We start from the raw sequence: 11037 nt of genomic DNA, 5'->3' as shown, positions 1-11037 counted from the left end.
AGAGAGAGAGAGAGAGAGAGAGAGAGAGAGAGAGAGAGAGATCTGCAACCCTGAATACCTATAATTCCGTTCGGTTATTGACCCAGCAGATATTTGCCCTGACAAATTTAGAAATAAATCGTCGAACAGACGACTGATCAATGTTATAAACCACTGGTCACTTTGTTTCGACGAAATATTGCTCATTTTACTCTATTCTATTTTCAAAATACTATGAACATTAAATTTTCCGCAATTTATTACTACAATGTAACAATTCTTTCGTTCTATTTTAAAGATATAAATTATATACAATGGAACATATTTATTCTGTTATCAATCCACGTTTATTAATTACATTAAAAGTTAGTTAAATTAAATGGATTAGTGATTTTTATTATTATTATTAATATTAGTTTTTATTCAGATAGAAAAATAATCATATGCTTGTTAATATATTTAAATATTTAAATGATAAATTGATAATTCTATTAACTATAATAATAGTCTTGTTGCATTTCTTTGTGATGTATTAATGTACATTTTTATTCTTCAACAATTATATATCGTAAATATTGCATATATTTATCTACATATATTAATATTAAGCTTTGGATTGATATGTACGATCTAATAGACACTCTTAACACAGTTAAAAATATCTTCTAATTTAGAAGAAAAAATAAATATACCTTCTATTTCATATTTTCAAATGAAACCTATACATATCATACCTATACATGATCAGACAACGTATTCAAATCCTTAAGTCCTCAAATCAGAAATATTACTCCTCCTTATTATTTTAATTTGCATGAAAGTGTAAATCTATATTTATTCATTTCTTCATGAAATCGCAATTTGTACATGGATTAAACTCAACGAAAAATTAAGATTTCTCGCTTTTCAATTTTTTCCCATACACTAATGTTTTTCGACTTCGATCGATTTCTTTAATAATCAAATTAAAAATCGTCTTTTCGTCTTTTCGTTGGACGGAGAATGAAACAACTGAACAGCGATACCGCAAAAGGAATTTAGAAATTTAGTGAGAAAATCGGTAGACAAAAGAGAAGACATTAATAATGGCGCGTTGCGTTCTCGTGTGTAAACAATGATAATCCAGATCCATGAATATGCAAAATTTATGGCAATTTTGTTCGACACGCGAAAGTCCATTGATAATTCCACGTTTCTTCGCGTTAATTCTTCGTTATTCAGTTAATATAAGATTTGTAAAATATTTCTCGATGTCGTTTCGTGTTATCGAGACTAAGAAAATATCTCGTTCCAAGTTATTTCGTATTTCGAAACGAGACGACTTTTTATTTTTTGAAACGAAATATTTTCAGCGCTACTTTAATAAAGAATAAACAAGTGAACCGTGCCTTCAATGCCCTCCAGTGAAGCGGCGCAGAATATAAATGAAATAGAAACGTTAAAGGGATGCACGAAATTTTCTCTAGTTTCCACCAGTTCGTAAAGTTTGATGCTGGTTCAGATGGAGATTCAAGTTTAATTTGTATCCTTTGAAAATAATAATCAGAGATGATTAATAATTCATTTTGTTTCGCGTTTAAACAAATTACTTTGAATCGAAGAATCGAATCTTGCGAAGGTAGGATTCCTCTTCCTTACCATCCTCATAACTACTTTACAAACTCCTTTCCCTCAGAAATTTTCCACCAAACTCTCCAGAATCCTTCTTCCTCCTCTCATTACCTTCATTCCAACTTCAATTCCATTAAAAACGAATCGTATCGTTTATAACCAATCTGGTGGTTAGAAAATCAAGAACCACATAATTTCCTTGATAAAAATTTCCATTCATCCCAAAATCCTCGGTAACAATCACACCACACTCTCTCAGAAACTTTCCATCACTCTCCACAATCCTTCTTCCTCCTCCCATTACCTCCATTCCAATTTCAATTCCATGAAGAACAAAGCGTCGTTTGTAACCACCAACCCCCTTAAGTCGATTTCACGAATTTCGAGTTTCTTGGATTTCTTGCAAGAGATGCAGGATTGCTCGGTCGGTAAAAAAAAAAAAAAGTTAGCCTGGCTAATTTAGTTTCGATTATTGGATTTTCCTACGATGAAGAGCAACTTGCCGCTCACAGCTGCATCCACGGGGGACGATGTCTTCGTCGCGTTACACTAACTTCTTAATAATGTAGCAGCGTCACGCTGCGCCGCCTGTTGCAATATGTAGTCGACTAACGGAACGACTAGATGCGGAGAGAAAGGACCAAAGTCAGGGTCGTTGGTGAACGTTCCTTTGCCCACTGTGTGGCAGCGTTCTCGAAAACTTGGTCGTAGTTGCGAACATTCTCAAACTTTCTCGATGCACTCACCATATTGCTTCGTCAATGTAAATTTTAGACATTAACCTTTGTCTAATTTTATCTTTGCTAAACTGGTTTCGTTTTTTTTCATATTAATTTTTCATATTTTGATCGATATTTCGTCGAAACGAGAATTGAAATTGAACTTTTATTATATTTTTTATTTACATATTTATTTATTCAAATTGATGAATATATTAGGGTTTGTTGAATTTGTTCTTAAATAATGAATGAAACCACTAATTAATAATTAAACAAAATTAGAACGTTCCTTCCTTAAACGTAACCTAACCTCACTTTATTCGAATCTAAGTTAAACTTTTAACGAATAATATATTAATAATAAATGTTAATAATAAATTAACATTAAGTATACCATGTTACATGTTTATTAGGCCAAAAAGAACAAACAAAAGTTGCTATATGTAAATATGAAAAAAGTTAAATCTTATTTATTCAGATAAAAAAAAAAATGAAGAATAAATTCATAAACAGACGAACATCTTAATCCTGAATTTTATCTGATCGATCAAACCACAGTTTCTACAGATTATATCTTTATTGCTTCTAGAAAAGTTTAACTTCTCTTGAGAAACATTTCTCGCCATACGACTCACTCGCAGATACTAAAACCTTATTACATACCCTTATTACCAGAACCAACCAAACCACGAGGGTTTTTCCAACGAAGATAAGGAAACGGTATCGTTTTAAGAGTATTAGTTTCGACGTGAAAGGTGTTTCACAGGCCACGAGCTTCCTGAGCTGAATACACATCCGATCTTAACCTGGCTGTGTACACGCGAACTTCTGGAACATATGATTCCACGTGGAATGGATCCTATCTCGATAATTTGAAACTCAGCAAAAGAATTAAAGCCCCTGAATTGTCGAAATTTTCAAAAAAGATTTAACGAGTGAAAATTCGATGATGACAAAAGTTTTGCACGAAGATTACTCCAATTTTAAATTAATTGATAATCTTTCAATAGATAAGGAGGAGTGGGAATTTAAAGATGAATAATAATTGTAAATATAATATACATCAAAAAAATGTTTTAACGAAAATTGTTTTGTTCAAAGGGGAATATCAACAAGTGGTGAAAATTATTTTTTTTATAAGATAAGTAGATCAATTTTTAAATTAAACACTTTACGTTAAATTATAAAAAAAGAATAATATATTTATTGACAAAAATAATCTTCAAGTTCGAAAATGATTTTGTCCATTGCAAACTACGAACAAACGAGCAAATATAATAACTTTGCAACAAAGTTCTCATATTTAATATCATATATTTTTTTCGATCCTATTGTTACAAAGCTTTTCTATTATCACGTCTCCCCAATTGTCACGTCCATTTACTATAAGCGTTTGTTTACGCATCTTTGTGATTTGCTTTAATTAAAAGCTGCAGGCTTCGAACATTCAATTCGATTTGTTGCTTTGAAATTTCAATGAAAACGAAGGGTCAAATATCGCGATGATCATGCGAAACTAACAGTTAGAATCGTGAAATCCCTTTGAGCGGCCATCAAAGCGGCGATTTTGTTTCTATGAATAATCGAGGGAACGCATAAAATTTTTAAATTTAGGTTTGAAAAAATTGATAATTGGAATGTTTATATTTTGTAAAATTAATCCAGTGTTGATCAATTATGAAGAAATTGAAATTGTATCGTTGTAATTATCAATTATTAATGATGAAAAAATAATAACACTTTGCGTGAGTCTTTTCAAGATGATATAATTAACATCTGCTTTATGCAAGAGAATATGTTTATATTTTAATTACAACGTATAGCATGTGAAAAAGCTAATTCTAAAATTTCCCGATAATTCTTAGATTTAACGTGTAAATTTTGAAATTATTTTAATATTTTGTGTTTTTTAAATATCATTTTTAAACAGATTTTTTTCATTTTGTCATTTTTATTGCTTTTATATTATCGATCGTAATAAAGAATTTTCCATTCTTATATTATGAATTTATTGATAATTATGAAAGTTTGAAGTTAATAAAAATTATATTTAAATTAAATATTGTCAAGATACATTTCATTAAATCCACATCTGTTTTCTATTAAAATGATATATGTATCTAAAAAATACATTACATATAGAAATAGATCCATAAATTATAGGTTTTGTGACAATGCAAATATTCATTTAAAAAGAAATCAACTTTCAAACATAAAGGAAAGAAAAAAATAATGAAGAATAAATAAAATTTTACTAATGTAATGTAAGTTAAATGAAACGAAAGAACACATTCTCGTGATAAGATAAAAGATTTATTAATGAGCTAACCAGTCCAACTATAAAACACGAGTCGATATCTTTACAATTTGTCAGTTTGGCTTGCAATAAGTAATAACAACATTACTTCTTAAATTCAAGTCAGCTATTATTAAAAATGAAAGGTAAATGAATATCTTCTCAGCACATATATAGCACAATCATTTTAGACTTTGTTGCATTTTTTGTCGTTTTACAACTGCTTTTTCTATCCAAGATCAATATTCATCGAGAACTTTCTTTAATTTTTGATATAAAATCAAAGCACTTATTGCTTATACAGTGGAAACGAGTGCTTAACTCCTCTCATCTCGTTTCTTTACGAAATATATCCATGTATAACTCTAACTTGTATATAGAAAAAAAATTACCAAACACATGATAGCTATAAATATGCCGATACGGATAATTCAAGAAACTTAATAATATTTGTTCTTTACAAATTTTCAGGTTTATATCTGTCATTTGTTGCCATCTCTTTGGCAATGGCACAAACTCCAAAAGAGTCTAATTGCGTTCGATACATTGATTGTCCAAAAGAAGATTCTAACGAAACGATATTTATGAGTGATCCGAAAAACTGTCACAATTTTTACAAATGCACAAAAATGATATGTCCAATAGAATGCCCAAATCGTGGCAACGGAGATCGACTGGTCTGGAATTCGAAAGAAAAAGTCTGCGATTGGTCGTTCAATGTCCCCAATTTAAATTGTCCCAATAATAATAATCCACCGACGCCATCGCCACCGACACCTACTCCATCGCCGTCAACACCATCGTTACCAATACTATCGCCACCAACACCATCGCCGTCGACACCATCGTCACCAACACCATCGTCACCAACACCATCGCCGTCCACACCATCGCCTTCGATACCATCGCCACCAACATCATCGCCGTCGACACCATCGCCTTCGACACCATCGTCACCAACACCATCGCCATCGACACCATCGTCACCAATACCATCGTCACCAACATCATCATCACCAACACCATCGTCACCAACACCATCGTCACCAACACCATTGCCACCAACACTATCGTCATCGACACTATCGTCATCGACACTATCGCCATCGACACCATCGCCATCGACACCATCGTCACCAACACCATCGCCATCAACACCATCGTCACCAACACCATCGCCACCAACACCATCGTCACCAACACCATCGTCACCAACACCATTGTCATCGACACTATCGCCATCGACACTATCGCCATCGACACTATCGCCATCGACACCATCGCCGTCGACACCATCGCCGTCGACACCATCGCCGTCGACACCATCGCCATCGACACCATCGCCATCGACACCATCGCCATCGACACCATCGCCACCAACACCATCGCCGCCAACACCATCGCCACCAACACCATCGTCCCCAACACCATCGTCACCAACCCCATTGTCATCAACACTATCGCCCTCGACACTATCGCCATCGACACCATCGCCGTCGACACCATCGCCGTCGACACCATCGCCGTCGACACCATCGTTACCAACACCATCGTCACCAACATCATCACCGTCGACACCATCATCACCGACAGTTCCATCGATTTCAATATGTCCAGAAAGTGGGAAAAAAAGTATACCGCACGAAACAAACTGCAATCTATATTACTTATGCATTGATGGAATAAAGACGCTTAAAAAATGTCTGGAAGGACACATTTTCAATCCGTTAATTGAGAGCTGTGACTTACCGAGTCATTATCCTCCTTGTAAAAAGATTATTTTCCCACGAAAATTATTTTATTTTTGAATAAACGATCGTTTCATTTTCACATGTCCTAATTTTTGAAAAAAAATAATTAGAAATTGATCATGTTATGTAAAAAAATGATCATTTTTGTTTTGTATACTATTCTGATATATTTGTAAAACTATCAATAAAATATTCAAATAAAATTTTATTCATTTTGATCTGATATCTCCTATTTTCCACAAATCCGAGGGAAATGATTAGCTGGTGTTTCATTCTCTTTTTTTCAATTTGAATCGTGCGGATTAAAAATAATTGGATTAGTTATCAAAATTACAAGAAAAGGGAAAGTGATTCCATTTTCCCCGATTCTCTTCTATTCCTATAATCATCAGAGAGATCATTATTAATTATCAGTTTAAATTTATAATAAAATGTTAAACATAGTCTATTCACTTTTGTTCTTTAATTTAGTTTAATTTCTTTAGTTTAGTTTATTAATTTAATTTTTATCTACGACAGGTATGTAGGTTAACAGCGCTAATAATATTTCTTAGAAATATTAAAATCATATTTTAAAAATCGTCTATCTCATCTAAATATCACGTTAGAGACTATTATCATCATTTATCATGCTAAGACATTAAATCTAATAATTTTTAATGTCACGTGAGCATGAAAGTGTTACGTCATTTTAGAGATATCTATCTGGAATCTAAATTCTTTTTCATAATTAGAATACGAACAGGTATAGATAATTTAATTTGAATTAGAAAGATGAAGAAAATTAAAAAATTAAAATAGATTTCGAATAATTTAAGGAACATCTTAATTATAGAATTGTAGGTAATTACAGAATTGTTCATAATTTTTTAGTAAAAATTCTTTGCTTTATCGTTACAGAGTAATACAGAAATTAAATTATTATTAAATCAATTTATTCATCAATATTATATATCACGATTTAATTAAATTGATTACAACATCGTATGCTAATGAAATTCGACCATGGTCTCTGAGAATATCTCTGAATTATGTCAATACGTATTTCGTCTCTAGTTAATATTTCATCAGATTAGTTTTATTGCTGCTTAATACGATAACTAAATCATCGTAGAACCATTCGTGTGAAAAGAAATAATTAATGATTTGAACCGAATATTAAATATTAATTTAATCTAGACAGCTCTATCTTCGTCACATCGTGCCTTTTCGCCTATCTTCATCTCGCTTCATCATAATACAAATTTCACCTTAATAAACAAGCTTCGATTCGATATTTTTACATATCAAACTTTCTATGTTTTATTCTCCAAATTAACATCTAATATCATTATATATGTTAAAAGATGTTAGTTTATGTAAAATAAACATTGTTCTTCTTAGCTTCTAACGAGTATATAATATTAGTAATATTTTATATTATTATTGTAGTAATACTAATACTAAACTTCTATGTTTGCTTTTATTCTCCAAACTAACATCTAATATCATTATATATGTTAAAAGATGTTAGTTTATGTAAAATAAACATTGTTCTTCTTAGCTTCTAACAAGTATATAATATTAGTAATATTTTATATTATTATTGTAGTAATGTAGTAATATTTTATTAAAGAATTAATTCGATAATATAATTTTATTTCTCTTATATAAATTGTATTAAAAAAAAATTATCGCTTTTAATTATAAAAAATTGCGCTTTAATAGTTTCTCATAATTTTTGTTAAAGAAATATTGTTATCGAATTTTGTTTAGGGAACGCACAATAGGGAACGCTCAATCGACTATACTTAACACGTTTTCATTAAAATCATTCACGAAATGTGCGTCATTATTGTTTTATACGTGTATACGTGTTGGAAACGCCAATGGCTTGGATGGAAAGATCAAAGTGCACTGAAAATGATATAAACCTGTTTTAAATTACAATATCACCGATACAATCGTATATCTCACCACTGAACTTATTAATATTATGCAAACGAATGAAAGATGAACAATTATGTATGATTTAATAAAAAAAGAAAGAGAAAGAACATACATATATAATCGTTCATTATACGTAGCTTTTATACGTAAAATTAATGACATAATTGGCTAATAGGATAATATCCATATAATAATATATCATCATCTATTATAAAATATAATGATAAATAATATAAAGAGTGAACAAAATAATTTGAACAATTGGAATATCTCACTTGATTTTTAATAATAATGTTGAAAAATAATTCGAATAAAAATTGATATTAATAATTTTTTGATAGAATATAGAATGTAAAGATCAATTTTTATTTTTATTAAATGTAATTAACACGTCTTCCATTAAAAAAAAAAATTATTACTATTTAAAAGATATTAATACATTCAAAATAATACGATTCCATTTAAGAAAGAATAATATCTTTGTACACATTCAACGACACGATTCTGATATAATTAACTTTTGAAAAAAATCCTGCACGATGTATTAAATAAAATTGCAACCAAAAAATATATGATTACATAAATTAAATTAAATATCAAATATTCCAGAATCTCATATGACCCTTTTTATTCGGAATAACTGGCTAAATTCTGTATAAGTTTTAATTTCTCATGGGACACGCCGTGTGCAACAATTATGCAATCTCTCCAATAAACTTGTTCGTAATTCTTTTCAACGTTGTTTCGTTGTTCACATCGCATCGAAATGGATTCCATCCATTATAATGAATAGTGATTATTATTCAACGATTAATTCCGTTCTCCCAAAAACGAGATATCATGAAATTCTTCCTATTTGATATACAAAAAATAATTATACATAATTACTGAGGTTGATTTATGACTTTATCACAAAAACGCCAAGTGAATTTATAATTATTATTCCAGTTATTATCGCGTTGAATTATAACAATAACATTTTTACACGATTCCCTGACTAATTTTTGTTCGAGATCTTGCAATTGTATTTTGTTTGTTCGATAAAAAATATTTAACTAGAAATAAATTTTTATATATTTGTCACATTTGGATTTAACGTCAGATAAAATCGAGATAAATCTATGAAGTATTTAAAAATGATAATGAATATGATAAGAATAACAATGCTTTTTCAATTTCTAATTCAGAATATTTCTCATCATATTATTAATTTGCAAAATTTATAGATAATAAGAAAAGTAAGTAAAATAGTAATTTAATTGTATTATTCCTCTTTTATACTTTTACTCAATTTTTTTATTTTCTAAAAATATCTTTTTCTCTATCTTATTAATTAGTAAAACAAATAATAACTTCACAATATTGTATTTCACTTTAGTTTAGTTTTTAGCAAATCACAAACCTTAAATTCTCGTTTCTCATCTGTGCCACATTTCAATTCATAAAGAAACAAAGAAATTCATAATAACAAAGAAAAAATAATAATTTGACGATATTTCCATCCTCATACTTTATTTCATTATTCTCAATTTTTAATAAATCACAAGTTACAAATTCAAATCAACTCATCTTTTATTCCATTAATTCATAAAAGAGAGAAAAATAAGAAAAATATAACGATAACTCGATAATTCAATATTATGCTAATGTTCTATTCTTATTTCATTAATTTGCAAAGGAATAATAAAAAAATAAACAAAAATATAAATTTCATTTCTTTTTTTTTTTTTTTTTTGATATTTTCACTCTTATACTCCACCATTCCCTTATCCCGAATCACAACTTCACAAATTCAAATTCTTATTTCTGATCCATTGCGTCCCTAGTTAATTCAAAGAAAGAATAACAAGAAAAATTAAAACAATACTAATAACTCGACGATATTTTCATTCATCCCTATTCTCCATTTTTCATCGATTCCTCTTTAAAATTTCATTTCCTTGATTGCTTTCTTCGAGAGTCATCCTCGAGCACAATAGGCATTCCGTAAACACAGACGATTCTATTTTCTCGTTTCGAAATCAATTTCCCCCATTCCGAACCAATCTTCCTACTGATTATCAGTCGTCAACCGGTGTTCTCCCTTCAATTAGAATTATGCCACCCCCAGCCCTTCTGCCTCGATCTGGTGTTCAAAGGGCGGACGGAGGGGGTGGAAATGCGCGTTTTAACGATGAAACGCGAGGTTGGGCTCGTGTTAACCATTCGAAAGTGATGGGTCGCCATGTAAAAGCGATATCGTGAACTTTAATAACCATCGCCATCAGCGAGACGCGAATTAGAGCGGTGCTTTCAACGGATTCAACCCATGGTTGAAAGGTTACTCTAACGTTCAATGATAAAGATACGTCTTCCTGATCTACTTTTCCTTGATTATTCCGTAATTCGTCGTAAAAGAGATATAATTGTTGCATTTAAATTTAAGGTATCGATTTAATTTTATAATTTGATCGATCGAGACGACGAAAGAATTAAAAAATTAAAATTGTGCGATTATTTTCTTCAATAGAACTTGTAGTTATGCACTATTGCTTTCGGTTAGATATAGAATAATTTTTATGTACGTTGAATAATTAATTTTATTTTTATGGTTATTTTTTCTTAATAATCATGAAATTTGTTTTTAATCTTCAAGATCTAGCGTGATCTTGTTTTAAAGGCTTTGAAGTTCTGATTTTTTCACAGAATATGTTTTTTTCATATTTCTTCAAGTTTCTATTCTTTAAGTTTAAAACTTATTGCGAATATTAAT

The 11037-nt window shown here is 30.3% G+C and overlaps 1 protein-coding gene and 1 long non-coding RNA gene across 2 annotated transcripts in view; both read right to left on the bottom strand.

Moving 5' to 3' along the window:
• Positions 1 to 11037, bottom strand: part of LOC102679821 — a 96311-nt gene that overhangs the window by 43806 nt on the left and 41468 nt on the right. The gene's annotated exons all lie outside the window — the stretch shown is intronic.
• LOC116185158 lies at positions 5099 to 6394 on the bottom strand. Its single transcript, XR_004149934.1, has 2 exons — positions 6124 to 6394; positions 5099 to 5382 (listed from the first exon to the last, which is right to left on the bottom strand). It is a non-coding gene; the product is annotated as an uncharacterized LOC116185158 (long non-coding RNA).

This window comes from Apis dorsata, unplaced genomic scaffold, assembly GCF_000469605.1.
Source record: "Apis dorsata unplaced genomic scaffold, Apis dorsata 1.3 scaffold_112, whole genome shotgun sequence".
Taxonomy (NCBI): domain Eukaryota; kingdom Metazoa; phylum Arthropoda; class Insecta; order Hymenoptera; family Apidae; genus Apis; species Apis dorsata.
Note: the sequence above shows the minus strand (reverse complement) of the source record. Positions and strands in the feature narration are given on the sequence as shown.